The sequence below is a fragment of the Rhyacophila brunnea genome, unplaced genomic scaffold, assembly GCF_057557595.1.
Source record: "Rhyacophila brunnea isolate RB1 unplaced genomic scaffold, BYU_Rbru_1.0 scaffold_22, whole genome shotgun sequence".
Lineage (NCBI taxonomy): Eukaryota > Metazoa > Arthropoda > Insecta > Trichoptera > Rhyacophilidae > Rhyacophila > Rhyacophila brunnea.
In genome coordinates this window covers 32,575,693-32,593,881 of record NW_028232882.1, presented here as the reverse complement: position 1 = coordinate 32,593,881, position 18,189 = coordinate 32,575,693, and the positions used below count along the sequence as shown (strand labels likewise).

The 18,189-nt window shown below is 44.6% G+C and overlaps 87 non-coding genes across 87 annotated transcripts; all 87 read left to right on the top strand.

The window, feature by feature from the left end:
• Positions 1-20: 20 nt before the first annotated feature.
• On the top strand, positions 21-139 carry LOC147070466 (5S ribosomal RNA). The gene has a single exon (XR_015071010.1). It is a non-coding gene; the product is annotated as a 5S ribosomal RNA (ribosomal RNA).
• A 92-nt stretch (positions 140-231) lies between these two features.
• Positions 232-350, top strand: LOC147070465 (5S ribosomal RNA). Its single transcript, XR_015071009.1, has one exon. It is a non-coding gene; the product is annotated as a 5S ribosomal RNA (ribosomal RNA).
• Positions 351-442: 92 nt separating this feature from the next.
• Positions 443-561, top strand: LOC147070464 (5S ribosomal RNA). Its single transcript, XR_015071008.1, has one exon. It is a non-coding gene; the product is annotated as a 5S ribosomal RNA (ribosomal RNA).
• A 92-nt stretch (positions 562-653) lies between these two features.
• LOC147070463 (5S ribosomal RNA) lies at positions 654-772 on the top strand. The gene has a single exon (XR_015071041.1). It is a non-coding gene; the product is annotated as a 5S ribosomal RNA (ribosomal RNA).
• Positions 773-864: 92 nt separating this feature from the next.
• LOC147070462 (5S ribosomal RNA) lies at positions 865-983 on the top strand. Its single transcript, XR_015071007.1, has one exon. It is a non-coding gene; the product is annotated as a 5S ribosomal RNA (ribosomal RNA).
• Positions 984-1,070: 87 nt separating this feature from the next.
• LOC147070461 (5S ribosomal RNA) lies at positions 1,071-1,189 on the top strand. Its single transcript, XR_015071006.1, has one exon. It is a non-coding gene; the product is annotated as a 5S ribosomal RNA (ribosomal RNA).
• A 92-nt stretch (positions 1,190-1,281) lies between these two features.
• On the top strand, positions 1,282-1,400 carry LOC147070460 (5S ribosomal RNA). The gene has a single exon (XR_015071005.1). It is a non-coding gene; the product is annotated as a 5S ribosomal RNA (ribosomal RNA).
• Positions 1,401-1,492: 92 nt separating this feature from the next.
• On the top strand, positions 1,493-1,611 carry LOC147070459 (5S ribosomal RNA). The gene has a single exon (XR_015071050.1). It is a non-coding gene; the product is annotated as a 5S ribosomal RNA (ribosomal RNA).
• A 90-nt stretch (positions 1,612-1,701) lies between these two features.
• LOC147070458 (5S ribosomal RNA) lies at positions 1,702-1,820 on the top strand. The gene has a single exon (XR_015071004.1). It is a non-coding gene; the product is annotated as a 5S ribosomal RNA (ribosomal RNA).
• Positions 1,821-1,910: 90 nt separating this feature from the next.
• LOC147070457 (5S ribosomal RNA) lies at positions 1,911-2,029 on the top strand. Its single transcript, XR_015071003.1, has one exon. It is a non-coding gene; the product is annotated as a 5S ribosomal RNA (ribosomal RNA).
• Positions 2,030-2,119: 90 nt separating this feature from the next.
• Positions 2,120-2,238, top strand: LOC147070456 (5S ribosomal RNA). Its single transcript, XR_015071001.1, has one exon. It is a non-coding gene; the product is annotated as a 5S ribosomal RNA (ribosomal RNA).
• Positions 2,239-2,330: 92 nt separating this feature from the next.
• Positions 2,331-2,449, top strand: LOC147070455 (5S ribosomal RNA). Its single transcript, XR_015071028.1, has one exon. It is a non-coding gene; the product is annotated as a 5S ribosomal RNA (ribosomal RNA).
• A 90-nt stretch (positions 2,450-2,539) lies between these two features.
• LOC147070454 (5S ribosomal RNA) lies at positions 2,540-2,658 on the top strand. Its single transcript, XR_015071044.1, has one exon. It is a non-coding gene; the product is annotated as a 5S ribosomal RNA (ribosomal RNA).
• A 92-nt stretch (positions 2,659-2,750) lies between these two features.
• On the top strand, positions 2,751-2,869 carry LOC147070453 (5S ribosomal RNA). Its single transcript, XR_015071000.1, has one exon. It is a non-coding gene; the product is annotated as a 5S ribosomal RNA (ribosomal RNA).
• A 90-nt stretch (positions 2,870-2,959) lies between these two features.
• On the top strand, positions 2,960-3,078 carry LOC147070452 (5S ribosomal RNA). Its single transcript, XR_015070999.1, has one exon. It is a non-coding gene; the product is annotated as a 5S ribosomal RNA (ribosomal RNA).
• A 90-nt stretch (positions 3,079-3,168) lies between these two features.
• On the top strand, positions 3,169-3,287 carry LOC147070451 (5S ribosomal RNA). The gene has a single exon (XR_015070998.1). It is a non-coding gene; the product is annotated as a 5S ribosomal RNA (ribosomal RNA).
• A 92-nt stretch (positions 3,288-3,379) lies between these two features.
• LOC147070450 (5S ribosomal RNA) lies at positions 3,380-3,498 on the top strand. The gene has a single exon (XR_015071040.1). It is a non-coding gene; the product is annotated as a 5S ribosomal RNA (ribosomal RNA).
• Positions 3,499-3,590: 92 nt separating this feature from the next.
• LOC147070449 (5S ribosomal RNA) lies at positions 3,591-3,709 on the top strand. The gene has a single exon (XR_015070997.1). It is a non-coding gene; the product is annotated as a 5S ribosomal RNA (ribosomal RNA).
• An 87-nt stretch (positions 3,710-3,796) lies between these two features.
• LOC147070448 (5S ribosomal RNA) lies at positions 3,797-3,915 on the top strand. The gene has a single exon (XR_015071102.1). It is a non-coding gene; the product is annotated as a 5S ribosomal RNA (ribosomal RNA).
• Positions 3,916-4,007: 92 nt separating this feature from the next.
• Positions 4,008-4,126, top strand: LOC147070447 (5S ribosomal RNA). The gene has a single exon (XR_015071101.1). It is a non-coding gene; the product is annotated as a 5S ribosomal RNA (ribosomal RNA).
• Positions 4,127-4,218: 92 nt separating this feature from the next.
• LOC147070446 (5S ribosomal RNA) lies at positions 4,219-4,337 on the top strand. The gene has a single exon (XR_015071049.1). It is a non-coding gene; the product is annotated as a 5S ribosomal RNA (ribosomal RNA).
• Positions 4,338-4,427: 90 nt separating this feature from the next.
• On the top strand, positions 4,428-4,546 carry LOC147070445 (5S ribosomal RNA). The gene has a single exon (XR_015071100.1). It is a non-coding gene; the product is annotated as a 5S ribosomal RNA (ribosomal RNA).
• Positions 4,547-4,636: 90 nt separating this feature from the next.
• Positions 4,637-4,755, top strand: LOC147070444 (5S ribosomal RNA). Its single transcript, XR_015071099.1, has one exon. It is a non-coding gene; the product is annotated as a 5S ribosomal RNA (ribosomal RNA).
• Positions 4,756-4,842: 87 nt separating this feature from the next.
• LOC147070443 (5S ribosomal RNA) lies at positions 4,843-4,961 on the top strand. Its single transcript, XR_015071098.1, has one exon. It is a non-coding gene; the product is annotated as a 5S ribosomal RNA (ribosomal RNA).
• A 90-nt stretch (positions 4,962-5,051) lies between these two features.
• On the top strand, positions 5,052-5,170 carry LOC147070442 (5S ribosomal RNA). Its single transcript, XR_015071075.1, has one exon. It is a non-coding gene; the product is annotated as a 5S ribosomal RNA (ribosomal RNA).
• An 87-nt stretch (positions 5,171-5,257) lies between these two features.
• On the top strand, positions 5,258-5,376 carry LOC147070441 (5S ribosomal RNA). The gene has a single exon (XR_015071096.1). It is a non-coding gene; the product is annotated as a 5S ribosomal RNA (ribosomal RNA).
• A 90-nt stretch (positions 5,377-5,466) lies between these two features.
• On the top strand, positions 5,467-5,585 carry LOC147070440 (5S ribosomal RNA). The gene has a single exon (XR_015071095.1). It is a non-coding gene; the product is annotated as a 5S ribosomal RNA (ribosomal RNA).
• Positions 5,586-5,675: 90 nt separating this feature from the next.
• On the top strand, positions 5,676-5,794 carry LOC147070439 (5S ribosomal RNA). Its single transcript, XR_015071094.1, has one exon. It is a non-coding gene; the product is annotated as a 5S ribosomal RNA (ribosomal RNA).
• Positions 5,795-5,884: 90 nt separating this feature from the next.
• On the top strand, positions 5,885-6,003 carry LOC147070438 (5S ribosomal RNA). Its single transcript, XR_015071053.1, has one exon. It is a non-coding gene; the product is annotated as a 5S ribosomal RNA (ribosomal RNA).
• Positions 6,004-6,093: 90 nt separating this feature from the next.
• LOC147070437 (5S ribosomal RNA) lies at positions 6,094-6,212 on the top strand. The gene has a single exon (XR_015071093.1). It is a non-coding gene; the product is annotated as a 5S ribosomal RNA (ribosomal RNA).
• Positions 6,213-6,299: 87 nt separating this feature from the next.
• LOC147070436 (5S ribosomal RNA) lies at positions 6,300-6,418 on the top strand. Its single transcript, XR_015071033.1, has one exon. It is a non-coding gene; the product is annotated as a 5S ribosomal RNA (ribosomal RNA).
• A 92-nt stretch (positions 6,419-6,510) lies between these two features.
• On the top strand, positions 6,511-6,629 carry LOC147070435 (5S ribosomal RNA). The gene has a single exon (XR_015071092.1). It is a non-coding gene; the product is annotated as a 5S ribosomal RNA (ribosomal RNA).
• An 87-nt stretch (positions 6,630-6,716) lies between these two features.
• On the top strand, positions 6,717-6,835 carry LOC147070434 (5S ribosomal RNA). Its single transcript, XR_015071091.1, has one exon. It is a non-coding gene; the product is annotated as a 5S ribosomal RNA (ribosomal RNA).
• Positions 6,836-6,927: 92 nt separating this feature from the next.
• LOC147070433 (5S ribosomal RNA) lies at positions 6,928-7,046 on the top strand. The gene has a single exon (XR_015071090.1). It is a non-coding gene; the product is annotated as a 5S ribosomal RNA (ribosomal RNA).
• A 92-nt stretch (positions 7,047-7,138) lies between these two features.
• Positions 7,139-7,257, top strand: LOC147070432 (5S ribosomal RNA). Its single transcript, XR_015071048.1, has one exon. It is a non-coding gene; the product is annotated as a 5S ribosomal RNA (ribosomal RNA).
• A 90-nt stretch (positions 7,258-7,347) lies between these two features.
• On the top strand, positions 7,348-7,466 carry LOC147070431 (5S ribosomal RNA). Its single transcript, XR_015071089.1, has one exon. It is a non-coding gene; the product is annotated as a 5S ribosomal RNA (ribosomal RNA).
• A 90-nt stretch (positions 7,467-7,556) lies between these two features.
• Positions 7,557-7,675, top strand: LOC147070430 (5S ribosomal RNA). Its single transcript, XR_015071088.1, has one exon. It is a non-coding gene; the product is annotated as a 5S ribosomal RNA (ribosomal RNA).
• Positions 7,676-7,762: 87 nt separating this feature from the next.
• Positions 7,763-7,881, top strand: LOC147070429 (5S ribosomal RNA). The gene has a single exon (XR_015071087.1). It is a non-coding gene; the product is annotated as a 5S ribosomal RNA (ribosomal RNA).
• Positions 7,882-7,971: 90 nt separating this feature from the next.
• On the top strand, positions 7,972-8,090 carry LOC147070428 (5S ribosomal RNA). The gene has a single exon (XR_015071064.1). It is a non-coding gene; the product is annotated as a 5S ribosomal RNA (ribosomal RNA).
• Positions 8,091-8,177: 87 nt separating this feature from the next.
• LOC147070427 (5S ribosomal RNA) lies at positions 8,178-8,296 on the top strand. The gene has a single exon (XR_015071085.1). It is a non-coding gene; the product is annotated as a 5S ribosomal RNA (ribosomal RNA).
• Positions 8,297-8,386: 90 nt separating this feature from the next.
• LOC147070426 (5S ribosomal RNA) lies at positions 8,387-8,505 on the top strand. The gene has a single exon (XR_015071084.1). It is a non-coding gene; the product is annotated as a 5S ribosomal RNA (ribosomal RNA).
• A 90-nt stretch (positions 8,506-8,595) lies between these two features.
• Positions 8,596-8,714, top strand: LOC147070425 (5S ribosomal RNA). The gene has a single exon (XR_015071083.1). It is a non-coding gene; the product is annotated as a 5S ribosomal RNA (ribosomal RNA).
• A 90-nt stretch (positions 8,715-8,804) lies between these two features.
• LOC147070424 (5S ribosomal RNA) lies at positions 8,805-8,923 on the top strand. The gene has a single exon (XR_015071052.1). It is a non-coding gene; the product is annotated as a 5S ribosomal RNA (ribosomal RNA).
• Positions 8,924-9,013: 90 nt separating this feature from the next.
• Positions 9,014-9,132, top strand: LOC147070423 (5S ribosomal RNA). The gene has a single exon (XR_015071082.1). It is a non-coding gene; the product is annotated as a 5S ribosomal RNA (ribosomal RNA).
• Positions 9,133-9,219: 87 nt separating this feature from the next.
• LOC147070422 (5S ribosomal RNA) lies at positions 9,220-9,338 on the top strand. Its single transcript, XR_015071032.1, has one exon. It is a non-coding gene; the product is annotated as a 5S ribosomal RNA (ribosomal RNA).
• A 92-nt stretch (positions 9,339-9,430) lies between these two features.
• LOC147070421 (5S ribosomal RNA) lies at positions 9,431-9,549 on the top strand. Its single transcript, XR_015071030.1, has one exon. It is a non-coding gene; the product is annotated as a 5S ribosomal RNA (ribosomal RNA).
• Positions 9,550-9,639: 90 nt separating this feature from the next.
• On the top strand, positions 9,640-9,758 carry LOC147070420 (5S ribosomal RNA). The gene has a single exon (XR_015071019.1). It is a non-coding gene; the product is annotated as a 5S ribosomal RNA (ribosomal RNA).
• Positions 9,759-9,850: 92 nt separating this feature from the next.
• On the top strand, positions 9,851-9,969 carry LOC147070419 (5S ribosomal RNA). Its single transcript, XR_015071081.1, has one exon. It is a non-coding gene; the product is annotated as a 5S ribosomal RNA (ribosomal RNA).
• Positions 9,970-10,059: 90 nt separating this feature from the next.
• Positions 10,060-10,178, top strand: LOC147070418 (5S ribosomal RNA). Its single transcript, XR_015071015.1, has one exon. It is a non-coding gene; the product is annotated as a 5S ribosomal RNA (ribosomal RNA).
• Positions 10,179-10,270: 92 nt separating this feature from the next.
• LOC147070417 (5S ribosomal RNA) lies at positions 10,271-10,389 on the top strand. The gene has a single exon (XR_015071080.1). It is a non-coding gene; the product is annotated as a 5S ribosomal RNA (ribosomal RNA).
• Positions 10,390-10,481: 92 nt separating this feature from the next.
• On the top strand, positions 10,482-10,600 carry LOC147070416 (5S ribosomal RNA). Its single transcript, XR_015071079.1, has one exon. It is a non-coding gene; the product is annotated as a 5S ribosomal RNA (ribosomal RNA).
• Positions 10,601-10,687: 87 nt separating this feature from the next.
• LOC147070415 (5S ribosomal RNA) lies at positions 10,688-10,806 on the top strand. The gene has a single exon (XR_015071078.1). It is a non-coding gene; the product is annotated as a 5S ribosomal RNA (ribosomal RNA).
• Positions 10,807-10,898: 92 nt separating this feature from the next.
• On the top strand, positions 10,899-11,017 carry LOC147070414 (5S ribosomal RNA). The gene has a single exon (XR_015071077.1). It is a non-coding gene; the product is annotated as a 5S ribosomal RNA (ribosomal RNA).
• Positions 11,018-11,109: 92 nt separating this feature from the next.
• Positions 11,110-11,228, top strand: LOC147070413 (5S ribosomal RNA). Its single transcript, XR_015071046.1, has one exon. It is a non-coding gene; the product is annotated as a 5S ribosomal RNA (ribosomal RNA).
• A 90-nt stretch (positions 11,229-11,318) lies between these two features.
• LOC147070412 (5S ribosomal RNA) lies at positions 11,319-11,437 on the top strand. The gene has a single exon (XR_015071076.1). It is a non-coding gene; the product is annotated as a 5S ribosomal RNA (ribosomal RNA).
• Positions 11,438-11,527: 90 nt separating this feature from the next.
• On the top strand, positions 11,528-11,646 carry LOC147070411 (5S ribosomal RNA). Its single transcript, XR_015071074.1, has one exon. It is a non-coding gene; the product is annotated as a 5S ribosomal RNA (ribosomal RNA).
• Positions 11,647-11,733: 87 nt separating this feature from the next.
• LOC147070410 (5S ribosomal RNA) lies at positions 11,734-11,852 on the top strand. The gene has a single exon (XR_015071073.1). It is a non-coding gene; the product is annotated as a 5S ribosomal RNA (ribosomal RNA).
• A 90-nt stretch (positions 11,853-11,942) lies between these two features.
• Positions 11,943-12,061, top strand: LOC147070409 (5S ribosomal RNA). The gene has a single exon (XR_015070996.1). It is a non-coding gene; the product is annotated as a 5S ribosomal RNA (ribosomal RNA).
• Positions 12,062-12,148: 87 nt separating this feature from the next.
• Positions 12,149-12,267, top strand: LOC147070408 (5S ribosomal RNA). Its single transcript, XR_015071072.1, has one exon. It is a non-coding gene; the product is annotated as a 5S ribosomal RNA (ribosomal RNA).
• A 90-nt stretch (positions 12,268-12,357) lies between these two features.
• LOC147070407 (5S ribosomal RNA) lies at positions 12,358-12,476 on the top strand. Its single transcript, XR_015071071.1, has one exon. It is a non-coding gene; the product is annotated as a 5S ribosomal RNA (ribosomal RNA).
• Positions 12,477-12,566: 90 nt separating this feature from the next.
• Positions 12,567-12,685, top strand: LOC147070406 (5S ribosomal RNA). Its single transcript, XR_015071070.1, has one exon. It is a non-coding gene; the product is annotated as a 5S ribosomal RNA (ribosomal RNA).
• A 90-nt stretch (positions 12,686-12,775) lies between these two features.
• On the top strand, positions 12,776-12,894 carry LOC147070405 (5S ribosomal RNA). The gene has a single exon (XR_015071051.1). It is a non-coding gene; the product is annotated as a 5S ribosomal RNA (ribosomal RNA).
• A 90-nt stretch (positions 12,895-12,984) lies between these two features.
• Positions 12,985-13,103, top strand: LOC147070404 (5S ribosomal RNA). Its single transcript, XR_015071069.1, has one exon. It is a non-coding gene; the product is annotated as a 5S ribosomal RNA (ribosomal RNA).
• An 87-nt stretch (positions 13,104-13,190) lies between these two features.
• LOC147070403 (5S ribosomal RNA) lies at positions 13,191-13,309 on the top strand. Its single transcript, XR_015071031.1, has one exon. It is a non-coding gene; the product is annotated as a 5S ribosomal RNA (ribosomal RNA).
• A 92-nt stretch (positions 13,310-13,401) lies between these two features.
• LOC147070402 (5S ribosomal RNA) lies at positions 13,402-13,520 on the top strand. The gene has a single exon (XR_015071029.1). It is a non-coding gene; the product is annotated as a 5S ribosomal RNA (ribosomal RNA).
• A 90-nt stretch (positions 13,521-13,610) lies between these two features.
• LOC147070401 (5S ribosomal RNA) lies at positions 13,611-13,729 on the top strand. Its single transcript, XR_015071018.1, has one exon. It is a non-coding gene; the product is annotated as a 5S ribosomal RNA (ribosomal RNA).
• Positions 13,730-13,821: 92 nt separating this feature from the next.
• On the top strand, positions 13,822-13,940 carry LOC147070400 (5S ribosomal RNA). The gene has a single exon (XR_015071068.1). It is a non-coding gene; the product is annotated as a 5S ribosomal RNA (ribosomal RNA).
• A 90-nt stretch (positions 13,941-14,030) lies between these two features.
• Positions 14,031-14,149, top strand: LOC147070399 (5S ribosomal RNA). Its single transcript, XR_015071014.1, has one exon. It is a non-coding gene; the product is annotated as a 5S ribosomal RNA (ribosomal RNA).
• A 92-nt stretch (positions 14,150-14,241) lies between these two features.
• LOC147070398 (5S ribosomal RNA) lies at positions 14,242-14,360 on the top strand. The gene has a single exon (XR_015071067.1). It is a non-coding gene; the product is annotated as a 5S ribosomal RNA (ribosomal RNA).
• Positions 14,361-14,452: 92 nt separating this feature from the next.
• On the top strand, positions 14,453-14,571 carry LOC147070397 (5S ribosomal RNA). The gene has a single exon (XR_015071066.1). It is a non-coding gene; the product is annotated as a 5S ribosomal RNA (ribosomal RNA).
• A 92-nt stretch (positions 14,572-14,663) lies between these two features.
• On the top strand, positions 14,664-14,782 carry LOC147070396 (5S ribosomal RNA). The gene has a single exon (XR_015071037.1). It is a non-coding gene; the product is annotated as a 5S ribosomal RNA (ribosomal RNA).
• Positions 14,783-14,874: 92 nt separating this feature from the next.
• LOC147070395 (5S ribosomal RNA) lies at positions 14,875-14,993 on the top strand. The gene has a single exon (XR_015071065.1). It is a non-coding gene; the product is annotated as a 5S ribosomal RNA (ribosomal RNA).
• Positions 14,994-15,080: 87 nt separating this feature from the next.
• On the top strand, positions 15,081-15,199 carry LOC147070394 (5S ribosomal RNA). The gene has a single exon (XR_015071063.1). It is a non-coding gene; the product is annotated as a 5S ribosomal RNA (ribosomal RNA).
• Positions 15,200-15,291: 92 nt separating this feature from the next.
• LOC147070393 (5S ribosomal RNA) lies at positions 15,292-15,410 on the top strand. Its single transcript, XR_015071062.1, has one exon. It is a non-coding gene; the product is annotated as a 5S ribosomal RNA (ribosomal RNA).
• Positions 15,411-15,502: 92 nt separating this feature from the next.
• LOC147070392 (5S ribosomal RNA) lies at positions 15,503-15,621 on the top strand. The gene has a single exon (XR_015071045.1). It is a non-coding gene; the product is annotated as a 5S ribosomal RNA (ribosomal RNA).
• Positions 15,622-15,711: 90 nt separating this feature from the next.
• Positions 15,712-15,830, top strand: LOC147070391 (5S ribosomal RNA). Its single transcript, XR_015071022.1, has one exon. It is a non-coding gene; the product is annotated as a 5S ribosomal RNA (ribosomal RNA).
• A 90-nt stretch (positions 15,831-15,920) lies between these two features.
• Positions 15,921-16,039, top strand: LOC147070390 (5S ribosomal RNA). Its single transcript, XR_015071061.1, has one exon. It is a non-coding gene; the product is annotated as a 5S ribosomal RNA (ribosomal RNA).
• Positions 16,040-16,129: 90 nt separating this feature from the next.
• LOC147070389 (5S ribosomal RNA) lies at positions 16,130-16,248 on the top strand. The gene has a single exon (XR_015071060.1). It is a non-coding gene; the product is annotated as a 5S ribosomal RNA (ribosomal RNA).
• A 92-nt stretch (positions 16,249-16,340) lies between these two features.
• Positions 16,341-16,459, top strand: LOC147070388 (5S ribosomal RNA). Its single transcript, XR_015071027.1, has one exon. It is a non-coding gene; the product is annotated as a 5S ribosomal RNA (ribosomal RNA).
• A 90-nt stretch (positions 16,460-16,549) lies between these two features.
• On the top strand, positions 16,550-16,668 carry LOC147070387 (5S ribosomal RNA). The gene has a single exon (XR_015071042.1). It is a non-coding gene; the product is annotated as a 5S ribosomal RNA (ribosomal RNA).
• A 92-nt stretch (positions 16,669-16,760) lies between these two features.
• On the top strand, positions 16,761-16,879 carry LOC147070386 (5S ribosomal RNA). Its single transcript, XR_015071058.1, has one exon. It is a non-coding gene; the product is annotated as a 5S ribosomal RNA (ribosomal RNA).
• Positions 16,880-16,969: 90 nt separating this feature from the next.
• Positions 16,970-17,088, top strand: LOC147070385 (5S ribosomal RNA). Its single transcript, XR_015071047.1, has one exon. It is a non-coding gene; the product is annotated as a 5S ribosomal RNA (ribosomal RNA).
• A 90-nt stretch (positions 17,089-17,178) lies between these two features.
• On the top strand, positions 17,179-17,297 carry LOC147070384 (5S ribosomal RNA). Its single transcript, XR_015071035.1, has one exon. It is a non-coding gene; the product is annotated as a 5S ribosomal RNA (ribosomal RNA).
• A 92-nt stretch (positions 17,298-17,389) lies between these two features.
• LOC147070383 (5S ribosomal RNA) lies at positions 17,390-17,508 on the top strand. Its single transcript, XR_015071026.1, has one exon. It is a non-coding gene; the product is annotated as a 5S ribosomal RNA (ribosomal RNA).
• Positions 17,509-17,598: 90 nt separating this feature from the next.
• Positions 17,599-17,717, top strand: LOC147070382 (5S ribosomal RNA). Its single transcript, XR_015071054.1, has one exon. It is a non-coding gene; the product is annotated as a 5S ribosomal RNA (ribosomal RNA).
• Positions 17,718-17,811: 94 nt separating this feature from the next.
• On the top strand, positions 17,812-17,930 carry LOC147070381 (5S ribosomal RNA). Its single transcript, XR_015071024.1, has one exon. It is a non-coding gene; the product is annotated as a 5S ribosomal RNA (ribosomal RNA).
• Positions 17,931-18,017: 87 nt separating this feature from the next.
• Positions 18,018-18,136, top strand: LOC147070380 (5S ribosomal RNA). The gene has a single exon (XR_015071013.1). It is a non-coding gene; the product is annotated as a 5S ribosomal RNA (ribosomal RNA).
• The last annotated feature ends 53 nt before the right edge of the window (positions 18,137-18,189 follow it).

Genomic DNA, 18,189 nt, shown 5'->3' with positions numbered 1-18,189 from the left:
TAAAAGAAGTAAAAGCACTCGCCAACGACCATACCATGTTGAAAGCACCGGTTCTCGTCCGATCACCGAAGTTAAGCAACATTGGGCGCGGATAGTACTTGGATGGGTGACCGCTTGGGAACACCGCGTGCCGTTGGCTTTCCTTTTTGCATTTTCCAAAATAATTTTCTTTTGTTTTGTCTAAAAATAGATACGGCCTCATATATATATGTAAAAGAAGTAAGAGCACCCGCCAACGACCATACCATGTTGAAAGCACCGGTTCTCGTCCGATCACCGAAGTTAAGCAACATTGGGCGCGGATAGTACTTGGATGGGTGACCGCTTGGGAACACCGCGTGCCGTTGGCTTTCCTTTTTGCATTTTCCAAAATAATTTTCTTTTGTTTTGTCTAAAAATAGATACGGTCTCATATATATATGTAAAAGAAGTAAAAGCACTCGCCAACGACCATACCATGTTGAAAGCACCGGTTCTCGTCCGATCACCGAAGTTAAGCAACATTGGGCGCGGATAGTACTTGGATGGGTGACCGCTTGGGAACACCGCGTGCCGTTGGCTTTCCTTTTTGCATTTTCCAAAATAATTTTCTTTTGTTTTGTCTAAAAATAGATACGGCCTCATATATATATGTAAAAGAAGTAAAAGCACTCGCCAACGACCATACCATGTTGAAAGCACCGATTCTCGTCCGATCACCGAAGTTAAGCAACATTGGACGCGGATAGTACTTGGATGGGTGACCGCTTGGGAACACCGCGTGCCGTTGGCTTTCCTTTTTGCATTTTCCAAAATAATTTTCTTTTGTTTTGTCTAAAAATAGATACGGCCTCATATATATATGTAAAAGAAGTAAAAGCACTGGCCAACGACCATACCATGTTGAAAGCACCGGTTCTCGTCCGATCACCGAAGTTAAGCAACATTGGGCGCGGATAGTACTTGGATGGGTGACCGCTTGGGAACACCGCGTGCCGTTGGCTTTCCTTTTTGCATTTTCCAATATAATTTTGTTTTGTCTAAAAATAGATACGGCCTTATATATATACGTAAAAGAAGTAAAAGCACTCGCCAACGACCATACCATGTTGAAAGCACCGGTTCTCGTCCGATCACCGAAGTTAAGCAACATTGGGCGCGGATAGTACTTGGATGGGTGACCGCTTGGGAACACCGCGTGCCGTTGGCTTTCCTTTTCGCATTTTCCCAAATAATTTTCTTTTGTTTTGTCTAAAAATAGATACGGCCTCATATATATATGTAAAAGAAGTAAAAGCACTCGCCAACGACCATACCATGTTGAAAGCACCGGTTCTCGTCCGATCACCGAAGTTAAGCAACATTGGGCGCGGATAGTACTTGGATGGGTGACCGCTTGGGAACACCGCGTGCCGTTGGCTTTCCTTTTTGCATTTTCCAAAATAATTTTCTTTTGTTTTGTCTAAAAATAGATACGGCCTCATATATATATGTAAAAGAAGTAAAAGCACTCGCCAACGACCATACCATGTTGAAAGCACCGGTTTTCGTCCGATCACCGAAGTTAAGCAACATTGGGCGCGGATAGTACTTGGATGGGTGGCCGCTTGGGTACACCGCGTGCCGTTGGCTTTCCTTTTTGCATTTTCCCAAATAATTTTCTTTTGTTTCGTCTAAAAATAGATACGGCTGTGTATATACGTAAAATAAGTAAGGCCACCCGCCAACGACCATACCATGTTGAAAGCACCGGTTCTCGTCCGATCACCGAAGTTAAGCAACATTGGGCGCGGATAGTACTTGGATGGGTGACCGCTTGGGAACACCGCGTGCCGTTGGCTTTCCTTTTTGCATTTTCCCAAATAATTTTCTTTTGTTTCGTCTAAAAATAGATACGGCTGTGTATATACGTAAAAGAAGTAAGGCCACCCGCCAACGACCATACCATGTTGAAAGCACCGGTTCTCGTCCGATCACCGAAGTTAAGCAACATTGGGCGCGGATAGTACTTGGATGGGTGACCGCTTGGGAACACCGCGTGCCGTTGGCTTTCCTTTTCGCATTTTCCAAAATAATTTTCTTTTGTTTCGTCTAAAAATAGATACGGCTGTGTATATACGTAAAAGAAGTAAGGCCACCCGCCAACGACCATACCATGTTGAAAGCACCGGTTCTCGTCCGATCACCGAAGTTAAGCAACATTGGGCGCGGATAGTACTTGGATGGGTGACCGCTTGGGAACACCGCGTGCCGTTGGCTTTCCTTTTTGCATTTTCCAAAATAATTTTCTTTTGTTTTGTCTAAAAATAGATACGGCCTCATATATATATGTAAAAGAAGTAAAAGCACTCGCCAACGACCATACCATGTTGAAAGCACCGGTTCTCGTCCGATCACCGAAGTTAAGCAACATTGGGCGCGGATAGTACGTGGATGGGTGACCGCTTGGGAACACCGCGTGCCGTTGGCTTTCCTTCTTGCATTTTCCCAAATAATTTTCTTTTGTTTTGTCTAAAAATAGATACGGCTGTGTATATACGTAAAAGAAGTAAGAGCACCCGCCAACCACCATACCATGTTGAAAGCACCGGTTCTCGTCCGATCACCGAAGTTAAGCAACATTGGGCGCGGATAGTACTTGGATGGGTGACCGCTTGGGAACACCGTGTGCCGTTGGCTTTCCTTTTTGCATTTTCCAAAATAATTTTCTTTTGTTTTGTCTAAAAATAGATACGGCCTCATATATATATGTAAAAGAAGTAAAAGCACTCGCCAACGACCATACCATGTTGAAAGCACCGGTTCTCGTCCGATCACCGAAGTTAAGCAACATTGGGCGCGGATAGTACTTGGATGGGTGACCGCTTGGGAACACCGCGTGCCGTTGGCTTTCCTTTTTGCATTTTCCCAAATAATTTTCTTTTGTTTCGTCTAAAAATAGATACGGCTGTGTATATACGTAAAAGAAGTAAGGCCACCCGCCAACGACCATACCATGTTGAAAGCACCGGTTCTCGTCCGATCACCGAAGTTAAGCAACATTGGGCGCGGATAGTACTTGGATGGGTGACCGCTTGGGAACACCGCGTGCCGTTGGCTTTCCTTTTCGCATTTTCCAAAATAATTTTCTTTTGTTTCGTCTAAAAATAGATACGGCTGTGTATATACGTAAAAGAAGTAAGGCCACCCGCCAACGACCATACCATGTTGAAAGCACCGGTTCTCGTCCGATCACCGAAGTTAAGCAACATTGGGCGCGGATAGTACTTGGATGGGTGACCGCTTGGGAACACCGCGTGCCGTTGGCTTTCCTTTTTGCATTTTCCAAAATAATTTTCTTTTGTTTTGTCTAAAAATAGATACGGCCTCATATATATATGTAAAAGAAGTAAAAGCACTCGCCAACGACCATACCATGTTGAAAGCACCGATTCTCGTCCGATCACCGAAGTTAAGCAACATTGGACGCGGATAGTACTTGGATGGGTGACCGCTTGGGAACACCGCGTGCCGTTGGCTTTCCTTTTTGCATTTTCCAAAATAATTTTCTTTTGTTTTGTCTAAAAATAGATACGGCCTCATATATATATGTAAAAGAAGTAAAAGCACTGGCCAACGACCATACCATGTTGAAAGCACCGGTTCTCGTCCGATCACCGAAGTTAAGCAACATTGGGCGCGGATAGTACTTGGATGGGTGACCGCTTGGGAACACCGCGTGCCGTTGGCTTTCCTTTTTGCATTTTCCAATATAATTTTGTTTTGTCTAAAAATAGATACGGCCTTATATATATACGTAAAAGAAGTAAAAGCACTCGCCAACGACCATACCATGTTGAAAGCACCGGTTCTCGTCCGATCACCGAAGTTAAGCAACATTGGGCGCGGATAGTACTTGGATGGGTGACCGCTTGGGAACACCGCGTGCCGTTGGCTTTCCTTTTCGCATTTTCCCAAATAATTTTCTTTTGTTTTGTCTAAAAATAGATACGGCCTCATATATATATGTAAAAGAAGTAAAAGCACTCGCCAACGACCATACCATGTTGAAAGCACCGGTTCTCGTCCGATCACCGAAGTTAAGCAACATTGGGCGCGGATAGTACTTGGATGGGTGACCGCTTGGGAACACCGCGTGCCGTTGGCTTTCCTTTTTGCATTTTCCAAAATAATTTTCTTTTGTTTTGTCTAAAAATAGATACGGCCTCATATATATATGTAAAAGAAGTAAAAGCACTCGCCAACGACCATACCATGTTGAAAGCACCGGTTTTCGTCCGATCACCGAAGTTAAGCAACATTGGGCGCGGATAGTACTTGGATGGGTGGCCGCTTGGGTACACCGCGTGCCGTTGGCTTTCCTTTTTGCATTTTCCCAAATAATTTTCTTTTGTTTCGTCTAAAAATAGATACGGCTGTGTATATACGTAAAATAAGTAAGGCCACCCGCCAACGACCATACCATGTTGAAAGCACCGGTTCTCGTCCGATCACCGAAGTTAAGCAACATTGGGCGCGGATAGTACTTGGATGGGTGACCGCTTGGGAACACCGCGTGCCGTTGGCTTTCCTTTTTGCATTTTCCCAAATAATTTTCTTTTGTTTCGTCTAAAAATAGATACGGCTGTGTATATACGTAAAAGAAGTAAGGCCACCCGCCAACGACCATACCATGTTGAAAGCACCGGTTCTCGTCCGATCACCGAAGTTAAGCAACATTGGGCGCGGATAGTACTTGGATGGGTGACCGCTTGGGAACACCGCGTGCCGTTGGCTTTCCTTTTTGCATTTTCCAATATAATTTTGTTTTGTCTAAAAATAGATACGGCCTTATATATATACGTAAAAGAAGTAAAAGCACTCGCCAACGACCATACCATGTTGAAAGCACCGGTTCTCGTCCGATCACCGAAGTTAAGCAACATTGGGCGCGGATAGTACTTGGATGGGTGACCGCTTGGGAACACCGCGTGCCGTTGGCTTTCCTTTTCGCATTTTCCAAAATAATTTTCTTTTGTTTCGTCTAAAAATAGATACGGCTGTGTATATACGTAAAAGAAGTAAGGCCACCCGCCAACGACCATACCATGTTGAAAGCACCGGTTCTCGTCCGATCACCGAAGTTAAGCAACATTGGGCGCGGATAGTACTTGGATGGGTGACCGCTTGGGAACACCTCGTGCCGTTGGCTTTCCTTTTTGCATTTTCCAATATAATTTTGTTTTGTCTAAAAATAGATACGGCCTTATATATATACGTAAAAGAAGTAAAAGCACTCGCCAACGACCATACCATGTTGAAAGCACCGGTTCTCGTCCGATCACCGAAGTTAAGCAACATTGGGCGCGGATAGTACTTGGATGGGTGACCGCTTGGGAACACCGCGTGCCGTTGGCTTTCCTTTTCGCATTTTCCAAAATAATTTTCTTTTGTTTCGTCTAAAAATAGATACGGCTGTGTATATACGTAAAAGAAGTAAGGCCACCCGCCAACGACCATACCATGTTGAAAGCACCGGTTCTCGTCCGATCACCGAAGTTAAGCAACATTGGGCGCGGATAGTACTTGGATGGGTGACCGCTTGGGAACACCGCGTGCCGTTGGCTTTCCTTTTTGCATTTTCCCAAATAATTTTCTTTTGTTTCGTCTAAAAATAGATACGGCTGTGTATATACGTAAAAGAAGTAAGGCCACCCGCCAACGACCATACCATGTTGAAAGCACCGGTTCTCGTCCGATCACCGAAGTTAAGCAACATTGGGCGCGGATAGTACTTGGATGGGTGACCGCTTGGGAACACCGCGTGCCGTTGGCTTTCCTTTTCGCATTTTCCAAAATAATTTTCTTTTGTTTCGTCTAAAAATAGATACGGCTGTGTATATACGTAAAAGAAGTAAGGCCACCCGCCAACGACCATACCATGTTGAAAGCACCGGTTCTCGTCCGATTACCGAAGTTAAGCAACATTGGGGGCGGATAGTACTTGGATGGGTGACCGCTTGGGAACACCGCGTGCCGTTGGCTTTCCTTTTTGCATTTTCCCAAATAATTTTCTTTTGTTTCGTCTAAAAATAGATACGGCTGTGTATATACGTAAAAGAAGTAAGAGCACCCGCCAACGACCATACCATGTTGAAAGCACCGGTTCTCGTCCGATCACCGAAGTTAAGCAACATTGGGCGCGGATAGTACTTGGATGGGTGACCGCTTGGGAACACCGCGTGCCGTTGGCTTTCCTTTTTGCATTTTCCAATATAATTTTGTTTTGTCTAAAAATAGATACGGCCTTATATATATACGTAAAAGAAGTAAAAGCACTCGCCAACGACCATACCATGTTGAAAGCACCCGTTCTCGTCCGATCACCGAAGTTAAGCAACATTGGGCGCGGATAGTACTTGGATGGGTGACCGCTTGGGAACACCGCGTGCCGTTGGCTTTCCTTTTTGCATTTTCCAAAATAATTTTCTTTTGTTTTGTCTTAAAATAGATACGGCCTCATATATATATGTAAAAGAAGTAAAAGCACTGGCCAACGACCATACCATGTTGAAAGCACCGGTTCTCGTCCGATCACCGAAGTTAAGCAACATTGGGCGCGGATAGTACTTGGATGGGTGACCGCTTGGGAACACCGCGTGCCGTTGGCTTTCCTTTTTGCATTTTCCAATATAATTTTGTTTTGTCTAAAAATAGATACGGCCTTATATATATACGTAAAAGAAGTAAAAGCACTCGCCAACGACCATACCATGTTGAAAGCACCGGTTCTCGTCCGATCACCGAAGTTAAGCAACATTGGGCGCGGATAGTACTTGGATGGGTGACCGCTTGGGAACACCGCGTGCCGTTGGCTTTCCTTTTCGCATTTTCCCAAATAATTTTCTTTTGTTTTGTCTAAAAATAGATACGGCCTCATATATATATGTAAAAGAAGTAAAAGCACTCGCCAACGACCATACCATGTTGAAAGCACCGGTTCTCGTCCGATCACCGAAGTTAAGCAACATTGGGCGCGGATAGTACTTGGATGGGTGACCGCTTGGGAACACCGCGTGCCGTTGGCTTTCCTTTTTGCATTTTCCAAAATAATTTTCTTTTGTTTTGTCTAAAAATAGATACGGCCTCATATATATATGTAAAAGAAGTAAAAGCACTCGCCAACGACCATACCATGTTGAAAGCACCGGTTTTCGTCCGATCACCGAAGTTAAGCAACATTGGGCGCGGATAGTACTTGGATGGGTGGCCGCTTGGGTACACCGCGTGCCGTTGGCTTTCCTTTTTGCATTTTCCCAAATAATTTTCTTTTGTTTCGTCTAAAAATAGATACGGCTGTGTATATACGTAAAATAAGTAAGGCCACCCGCCAACGACCATACCATGTTGAAAGCACCGGTTCTCGTCCGATCACCGAAGTTAAGCAACATTGGGCGCGGATAGTACTTGGATGGGTGACCGCTTGGGAACACCGCGTGCCGTTGGCTTTCCTTTTTGCATTTTCCCAAATAATTTTCTTTTGTTTCGTCTAAAAATAGATACGGCTGTGTATATACGTAAAAGAAGTAAGGCCACCCGCCAACGACCATACCATGTTGAAAGCACCGGTTCTCGTCCGATCACCGAAGTTAAGCAACATTGGGCGCGGATAGTACTTGGATGGGTGACCGCTTGGGAACACCGCGTGCCGTTGGCTTTCCTTTTTGCATTTTCCAATATAATTTTGTTTTGTCTAAAAATAGATACGGCCTTATATATATACGTAAAAGAAGTAAAAGCACTCGCCAACGACCATACCATGTTGAAAGCACCGGTTCTCGTCCGATCACCGAAGTTAAGCAACATTGGGCGCGGATAGTACTTGGATGGGTGACCGCTTGGGAACACCGCGTGCCGTTGGCTTTCCTTTTCGCATTTTCCAAAATAATTTTCTTTTGTTTCGTCTAAAAATAGATACGGCTGTGTATATACGTAAAAGAAGTAAGGCCACCCGCCAACGACCATACCATGTTGAAAGCACCGGTTCTCGTCCGATCACCGAAGTTAAGCAACATTGGGCGCGGATAGTACTTGGATGGGTGACCGCTTGGGAACACCTCGTGCCGTTGGCTTTCCTTTTTGCATTTTCCAATATAATTTTGTTTTGTCTAAAAATAGATACGGCCTTATATATATACGTAAAAGAAGTAAAAGCACTCGCCAACGACCATACCATGTTGAAAGCACCGGTTCTCGTCCGATCACCGAAGTTAAGCAACATTGGGCGCGGATAGTACTTGGATGGGTGACCGCTTGGGAACACCGCGTGCCGTTGGCTTTCCTTTTCGCATTTTCCAAAATAATTTTCTTTTGTTTCGTCTAAAAATAGATACGGCTGTGTATATACGTAAAAGAAGTAAGGCCACCCGCCAACGACCATACCATGTTGAAAGCACCGGTTCTCGTCCGATCACCGAAGTTAAGCAACATTGGGCGCGGATAGTACTTGGATGGGTGACCGCTTGGGAACACCGCGTGCCGTTGGCTTTCCTTTTTGCATTTTCCCAAATAATTTTCTTTTGTTTCGTCTAAAAATAGATACGGCTGTGTATATACGTAAAAGAAGTAAGGCCACCCGCCAACGACCATACCATGTTGAAAGCACCGGTTCTCGTCCGATCACCGAAGTTAAGCAACATTGGGCGCGGATAGTACTTGGATGGGTGACCGCTTGGGAACACCGCGTGCCGTTGGCTTTCCTTTTCGCATTTTCCAAAATAATTTTCTTTTGTTTCGTCTAAAAATAGATACGGCTGTGTATATACGTAAAAGAAGTAAGGCCACCCGCCAACGACCATACCATGTTGAAAGCACCGGTTCTCGTCCGATTACCGAAGTTAAGCAACATTGGGGGCGGATAGTACTTGGATGGGTGACCGCTTGGGAACACCGCGTGCCGTTGGCTTTCCTTTTTGCATTTTCCCAAATAATTTTCTTTTGTTTCGTCTAAAAATAGATACGGCTGTGTATATACGTAAAAGAAGTAAGAGCACCCGCCAACGACCATACCATGTTGAAAGCACCGGTTCTCGTCCGATCACCGAAGTTAAGCAACATTGGGCGCGGATAGTACTTGGATGGGTGACCGCTTGGGAACACCGCGTGCCGTTGGCTTTCCTTTTTGCATTTTCCAATATAATTTTGTTTTGTCTAAAAATAGATACGGCCTTATATATATACGTAAAAGAAGTAAAAGCACTCGCCAACGACCATACCATGTTGAAAGCACCCGTTCTCGTCCGATCACCGAAGTTAAGCAACATTGGGCGCGGATAGTACTTGGATGGGTGACCGCTTGGGAACACCGCGTGCCGTTGGCTTTCCTTTTTGCATTTTCCAAAATAATTTTCTTTTGTTTTGTCTTAAAATAGATACGGCCTCATATATATATGTAAAAGAAGTAAAAGCACTCGCCAACGACCATAACATGTTGAAAGCACCGGTTCTCGTCCGATCACCGAAGTTAAGCAACATTGGGCGCGGATAGTACTTGGATGGGTGACCGCTTGGGAACACCGCGTGCCGTTGGCTTTCCTTTTTGCATTTTCCCAAATAATTTTCTTTTGTTTCGTCTAAAAATAGATACGGCTGTGTATATACGTAAAAGAAGTAAGAGCACCCGCCAACGACCATACCATGTTGAAAGCACCGGTTCTCGTCCGATCACCGAAGTTAAGCAACATTGGGCGCGGATAGTACTTGGATGGGTGGCCGCTTGGGAACACCGCGTGCCGTTGGCTTTCCTTTTTGCATTTTCCAAAATAATTTTCTTTTGTTTTGTCTAAAAATAGATACGGTCTCATATATATATGTAAAAGAAGTAAAAGCACTCGCCAACGACCATACCATGTTGAAAGCACCGGTTCTCGTCCGATCACCGAAGTTAAGCAACATTGGGCGCGGATAGTACTTGGATGGGTGACCGCTTGGGAACACCGCGTGCCGTTGGCTTTCCTTTTTGCATTTTCCCAAATAATTTTCTTTTGTTTCGTCTAAAAATAGATACGGCTGTGTATATACGTAAAAGAAGTAAGAGCATCCGCCAACGACCATACCATGTTGAAAGCACCGGTTCTCGTCCGATCACCGAAGTTAAGCAACATTGGGCGCGGATAGTACTTGGATGGGTGACCGCTTGGGAACACCGTGTGCCGTTGGCTTTCCTTTTTGCATTTTCCAAAATAATTTTCTTTTGTTTTGTCTAAAAATAGATACGGCCTCATATATATATGTAAAAGAAGTAAAAGCACTCGCCAACGACCATACCATGTTGAAAGCACCGGTTCTCGTCCGATCACCGAAGTTAAGCAACATTGGGCGCGGATAGTACTTGGATGGGTGACCGCTTGGGAACACCGCGTGCCGTTGGCTTTCCTTTTTGCATTTTCCAAAATAATTTTCTTTTGTTTTGTCTAAAAATAGATACGGTCTCATATATATATGTAAAAGAAGTAAAAGCACTCGCCAACGACCATACCATGTTGAAAGCACCGGTTCTCGTCCGATCACCGAAGTTAAGCAACATTGGGCGCGGATAGTACTTGGATGGGTGACCGCTTGGGAACACCGCGTGCCGTTGGCTTTCCTTTTTGCATTTTCCAATATAATTTTGTTTTGTCTAAAAATAGATACGGCCTTATATATATACGTAAAAGAAGTAAAAGCACTCGCCAACGACCATACCATGTTGAAAGCACCGGTTCTCGTCCGATCACCGAAGTTAAGCAACATTGGGCGCGGATAGTACTTGGATGGGTGACCGCTTGGGAACACCGCGTGCCGTTGGCTTTCCTTTTCGCATTTTCCCAAATAATTTTCTTTTGTTTTGTCTAAAAATAGATACGGCCTCATATATATATGTAAAAGAAGTAAAAGCACTCGCCAACGACCATACCATGTTGAAAGCACCGGTTCTCGTCCGATCACCGAAGTTAAGCAACATTGGGCGCGGATAGTACTTGGATGGGTGACCGCTTGGGAACACCGCGTGCCGTTGGCTTTCCTTTTTGCATTTTCCAAAATAATTTTCTTTTGTTTTGTCTAAAAATAGATACGGCCTCATATATATATGTAAAAGAAGTAAAAGCACTCGCCAACGACCATACCATGTTGAAAGCACCGGTTTTCGTCCGATCACCGAAGTTAAGCAACATTGGGCGCGGATAGTACTTGGATGGGTGGCCGCTTGGGTACACCGCGTGCCGTTGGCTTTCCTTTTTGCATTTTCCCAAATAATTTTCTTTTGTTTCGTCTAAAAATAGATACGGCTGTGTATATACGTAAAATAAGTAAGGCCACCCGCCAACGACCATACCATGTTGAAAGCACCGGTTCTCGTCCGATCACCGAAGTTAAGCAACATTGGGCGCGGATAGTACTTGGATGGGTGACCGCTTGGGAACACCGCGTGCCGTTGGCTTTCCTTTTTGCATTTTCCCAAATAATTTTCTTTTGTTTCGTCTAAAAATAGATACGGCTGTGTATATACGTAAAAGAAGTAAGGCCACCCGCCAACGACCATACCATGTTGAAAGCACCGGTTCTCGTCCGATCACCGAAGTTAAGCAACATTGGGCGCGGATAGTACTTGGATGGGTGACCGCTTGGGAACACCGCGTGCCGTTGGCTTTCCTTTTTGCATTTTCCAATATAATTTTGTTTTGTCTAAAAATAGATACGGCCTTATATATATACGTAAAAGAAGTAAAAGCACTCGCCAACGACCATACCATGTTGAAAGCACCGGTTCTCGTCCGATCACCGAAGTTAAGCAACATTGGGCGCGGATAGTACTTGGATGGGTGACCGCTTGGGAACACCGCGTGCCGTTGGCTTTCCTTTTCGCATTTTCCAAAATAATTTTCTTTTGTTTCGTCTAAAAATAGATACGGCTGTGTATATACGTAAAAGAAGTAAGGCCACCCGCCAACGACCATACCATGTTGAAAGCACCGGTTCTCGTCCGATCACCGAAGTTAAGCAACATTGGGCGCGGATAGTACTTGGATGGGTGACCGCTTGGGAACACCTCGTGCCGTTGGCTTTCCTTTTTGCATTTTCCAATATAATTTTGTTTTGTCTAAAAATAGATACGGCCTTATATATATACGTAAAAGAAGTAAAAGCACTCGCCAACGACCATACCATGTTGAAAGCACCGGTTCTCGTCCGATCACCGAAGTTAAGCAACATTGGGCGCGGATAGTACTTGGATGGGTGACCGCTTGGGAACACCGCGTGCCGTTGGCTTTCCTTTTCGCATTTTCCAAAATAATTTTCTTTTGTTTCGTCTAAAAATAGATACGGCTGTGTATATACGTAAAAGAAGTAAGGCCACCCGCCAACGACCATACCATGTTGAAAGCACCGGTTCTCGTCCGATCACCGAAGTTAAGCAACATTGGGCGCGGATAGTACTTGGATGGGTGACCGCTTGGGAACACCGCGTGCCGTTGGCTTTCCTTTTTGCATTTTCCCAAATAATTTTCTTTTGTTTCGTCTAAAAATAGATACGGCTGTGTATATACGTAAAAGAAGTAAGGCCACCCGCCAACGACCATACCATGTTGAAAGCACCGGTTCTCGTCCGATCACCGAAGTTAAGCAACATTGGGCGCGGATAGTACTTGGATGGGTGACCGCTTGGGAACACCGCGTGCCGTTGGCTTTCCTTTTCGCATTTTCCAAAATAATTTTCTTTTGTTTCGTCTAAAAATAGATACGGCTGTGTATATACGTAAAAGAAGTAAGGCCACCCGCCAACGACCATACCATGTTGAAAGCACCGGTTCTCGTCCGATTACCGAAGTTAAGCAACATTGGGGGCGGATAGTACTTGGATGGGTGACCGCTTGGGAACACCGCGTGCCGTTGGCTTTCCTTTTTGCATTTTCCCAAATAATTTTCTTTTGTTTCGTCTAAAAATAGATACGGCTGTGTATATACGTAAAAGAAGTAAGAGCACCCGCCAACGACCATACCATGTTGAAAGCACCGGTTCTCGTCCGATCACCGAAGTTAAGCAACATTGGGCGCGGATAGTACTTGGATGGGTGACCGCTTGGGAACACCGCGTGCCGTTGGCTTTCCTTTTTGCATTTTCCAATATAATTTTGTTTTGTCTAAAAATAGATACGGCCTTATATATATACGTAAAAGAAGTAAAAGCACTCGCCAACGACCATACCATGTTGAAAGCACCCGTTCTCGTCCGATCACCGAAGTTAAGCAACATTGGGCGCGGATAGTACTTGGATGGGTGACCGCTTGGGAACACCGCGTGCCGTTGGCTTTCCTTTTTGCATTTTCCAAAATAATTTTCTTTTGTTTTGTCTTAAAATAGATACGGCCTCATATATATATGTAAAAGAAGTAAAAGCACTCGCCAACGACCATAACATGTTGAAAGCACCGGTTCTCGTCCGATCACCGAAGTTAAGCAACATTGGGCGCGGATAGTACTTGGATGGGTGACCGCTTGGGAACACCGCGTGCCGTTGGCTTTCCTTTTTGCATTTTCCCAAATAATTTTCTTTTGTTTCGTCTAAAAATAGATACGGCTGTGTATATACGTAAAAGAAGTAAGAGCACCCGCCAACGACCATACCATGTTGAAAGCACCGGTTCTCGTCCGATCACCGAAGTTAAGCAACATTGGGCGCGGATAGTACTTGGATGGGTGGCCGCTTGGGAACACCGCGTGCCGTTGGCTTTCCTTTTTGCATTTTCCAAAATAATTTTCTTTTGTTTTGTCTAAAAATAGATACGGTCTCATATATATATGTAAAAGAAGTAAAAGCACTCGCCAACGACCATACCATGTTGAAAGCACCGGTTCTCGTCCGATCACCGAAGTTAAGCAACATTGGGCGCGGATAGTACTTGGATGGGTGACCGCTTGGGAACACCGCGTGCCGTTGGCTTTCCTTTTTGCATTTTCCCAAATAATTTTCTTTTGTTTCGTCTAAAAATAGATACGGCTGTGTATATACGTAAAAGAAGTAAGAGCATCCGCCAACGACCATACCATGTTGAAAGCACCGGTTCTCGTCCGATCACCGAAGTTAAGCAACATTGGGCGCGGATAGTACTTGGATGGGTGACCGCTTGGGAACACCGTGTGCCGTTGGCTTTCCTTTTTGCATTTTCCAAAATAATTTTCTTTTGTTTTGTCTAAAAATAGATACGGCCTCATATATATATGTAAAAGAAGTAAAAGCACTCGCCAACGACCATACCATGTTGAAAGCACCGGTTCTCGTCCGATCACCGAAGTTAAGCAACATTGGGCGCGGATAGTACTTGGATGGGTGACCGCTTGGGAACACCGCGTGCCGTTGGCTTTCCTTTTTGCATTTTCCAAAATAATTTTCTTTTGTTTTGTCTAAAAATAGATACGGTCTCATATATATATGTAAAAGAAGTAAAAGCACTCGCCAACGACCATACCATGTTGAAAGCACCGGTTCTCGTCCGATCACCGAAGTTAAGCAACATTGGGCGCGGATAGTACTTGGATGGGTGACCGCTTGGGAACACCGCGTGCCGTTGGCTTTCCTTTTTGCATTTTCCAAAATAATTTTCTTTTGTTTTGTCTAAAAATAGATACGGCCTCATATATATATGTAAAAGAAGTAAAAGCACTCGCCAACGACCATACCATGTTGAAAGCACCGATTCTCGTCCGATCACCGAAGTTAAGCAACATTGGGCGCGGATAGTACTTGGATGGGTGACCGCTTGGGAACACCGCGTGCCGTTGGCTTTCCTTTTTGCATTTTCCAAAATAATTTTCTTTTGTTTTGTCTAAAAATAGATACGGCCTCATATATATATGTAAAAGAAGTAAAAGCACTGGCCAACGACCATACCATGTTGAAAGCACCGGTTCTCGTCCGATCACCGAAGTTAAGCAACATTGGGCGCGGATAGTACTTGGATGGGTGACCGCTTGGGAACACCGCGTGCCGTTGGCTTTCCTTTTTGCATTTTCCAATATAATTTTGTTTTGTCTAAAAATAGATACGGCCTTATATATATACGTAAAAGAAGTAAAAGCACTCGCCAACGACCATACCATGTTGAAAGCACCGGTTCTCGTCCGATCACCGAAGTTAAGCAACATTGGGCGCGGATAGTACTTGGATGGGTGACCGCTTGGGAACACCGCGTGCCGTTGGCTTTCCTTTTCGCATTTTCCCAAATAATTTTCTTTTGTTTTGTCTAAAAATAGATACGGCCTCATATATATATGTAAAAGAAGTAAAAGCACTCGCCAACGACCATACCATGTTGAAAGCACCGGTTCTCGTCCGATCACCGAAGTTAAGCAACATTGGGCGCGGATAGTACTTGGATGGGTGACCGCTTGGGAACACCGCGTGCCGTTGGCTTTCCTTTTTGCATTTTCCAAAATAATTTTCTTTTGTTTTGTCTAAAAATAGATACGGCCTCATATATATATGTAAAAGAAGTAAAAGCACTCGCCAACGACCATACCATGTTGAAAGCACCGGTTTTCGTCCGATCACCGAAGTTAAGCAACATTGGGCGCGGATAGTACTTGGATGGGTGGCCGCTTGGGTACACCGCGTGCCGTTGGCTTTCCTTTTTGCATTTTCCCAAATAATTTTCTTTTGTTTCGTCTAAAAATAGATACGGCTGTGTATATACGTAAAAGAAGTAAGGCCACCCGCCAACGACCATACCATGTTGAAAGCACCGGTTCTCGTCCGATCACCGAAGTTAAGCAACATTGGGCGCGGATAGTACTTGGATGGGTGACTGCTTGGGAACACCGCGTGCCGTTGGCTTTCCTTTTTGCATTTTCCCAAATAATTTTCTTTTGTTTCGTCTAAAAATAGATACGGCTGTGTATATACGTAAAAGAAGTAAGGCCACCCGCCAACGACCATACCATGTTGAAAGCACCGGTTCTCGTCCGATCACCGAAGTTAAGCAACATTGGGCGCGGATAGTACTTGGATGGGTGACCGCTTGGGAACACCGCGTGCCGTTGGCTTTCCTTTTCGCATTTTCCAAAATAATTTTCTTTTGTTTCGTCTAAAAATAGATACGGCTGTGTATATACGTAAAAGAAGTAAGGCCACCCGCCAACGACCATACCATGTTGAAAGCACCGGTTCTCGTCCGATCACCGAAGTTAAGCAACATTGGGCGCGGATAGTACTTGGATGGGTGACCGCTTGGGAACACCGCGTGCCGTTGGCTTTCCTTTTTGCATTTTCCAAAATAATTTTCTTTTGTTTTGTCTAAAAATAGATACGGCCTCATATATATATGTAAAAGAAGTAAAAGCACTCGCCAACGACCATACCATGTTGAAAGCACCGGTTCTCGTCCGATCACCGAAGTTAAGCAACATTGGGCGCGGATAGTACGTGGATGGGTGACCGCTTGGGAACACCGCGTGCCGTTGGCTTTCCTTCTTGCATTTTCCCAAATAATTTTCTTTTGTTTTGTCTAAAAATAGATACGGCTGTGTATATACGTAAAAGAAGTAAGAGCACCCGCCAACCACCATACCATGTTGAAAGCACCGGTTCTCGTCCGATCACCGAAGTTAAGCAACATTGGGCGCGGATAGTACTTGGATGGGTGACCGCTTGGGAACACCGTGTGCCGTTGGCTTTCCTTTTTGCATTTTCCAAAATAATTTTCTTTTGTTTTGTCTAAAAATAGATACGGCCTCATATATATATGTAAAAGAAGTAAAAGCACTCGCCAACGACCATACCATGTTGAAAGCACCGGTTCTCGTCCGATCACCGAAGTTAAGCAACATTGGGCGCGGATAGTACTTGGATGGGTGACCGCTTGGGAACACCGCGTGCCGTTGGCTTTCCTTTTTGCATTTTCCCAAATAATTTTCTTTTGTTTCGTCTAAAAATAGATACGGCTGTGTATATACGTAAAAGAAGTAAGGCCACCCGCCAACGACCATACCATGTTGAAAGCACCGGTTCTCGTCCGATCACCGAAGTTAAGCAACATTGGGCGCGGATAGTACTTGGATGGGTGACCGCTTGGGAACACCGCGTGCCGTTGGCTTTCCTTTTCGCATTTTCCAAAATAATTTTCTTTTGTTTCGTCTAAAAATAGATACGGCTGTGTATATACGTAAAAGAAGTAAGGCCACCCGCCAACGACCATACCATGTTGAAAGCACCGGTTCTCGTCCGATCACCGAAGTTAAGCAACATTGGGCGCGGATAGTACTTGGATGGGTGACCGCTTGGGAACACCGCGTGCCGTTGGCTTTCCTTTTTGCATTTTCCAAAATAATTTTCTTTTGTTTTGTCTAAAAATAGATACGGCCTCATATATATATGTAAAAGAAGTAAAAGCACTCGCCAACGACCATACCATGTTGAAAGCACCGGTTCTCGTCCGATCACCGAAGTTAAGCAACATTGGGCGCGGATAGTACGTGGATGGGTGACCGCTTGGGAACACCGCGTGCCGTTGGCTTTCCTTCTTGCATTTTCCCAAATAATTTTCTTTTGTTTCGTCTAAAAATAGATACGGCTGTGTATATACGTAAAAGAAGTAAGAGCACCCGCCAACCACCATACCATGTTGAAAGCACCGGTTCTCGTCCGATCACCGAAGTTAAGCAACATTGGGCGCGGATAGTACTTGGATGGGTGCCCGCTTGGGAACACCGTGTGCCGTTGGCTTTCCTTTTTGCATTTTCCAAAATAATTTTCTTTTGTTTTGTCTAAAAATAGATACGGCCTCATATATATATATGTAAAAGAAGTAAAAGCACTCGCCAACGACCATACCATGTTGAAAGCACCGGTTCTCGTCCGATCACCGAAGTTAAGCAACATTGGGCGCGGATAGTACTTGGATGGGTGACCGCTTGGGAACACCGCGTGCCGTTGGCTTTCCTTTTTGCATTTTCCAATATAATTTTGTTTTGTCTAAAAATAGATACGGCCTTATATATATACGTAAAAGAAGTAAAAGCACTCGCCAACGACCATACCATGTTGAAAGCACCGGTTCTCGTCCGATCACCGAAGTTAAGCAACATTGGGCGCGGATAGTACTTGGATGGGTGACCGCTTGGGAACACCGCGTGCCGTTGGCTTTCCTTTTCGCATTTTCCCAAATAATTTTCTTTTGTTTTGTCTAAAAATAGAT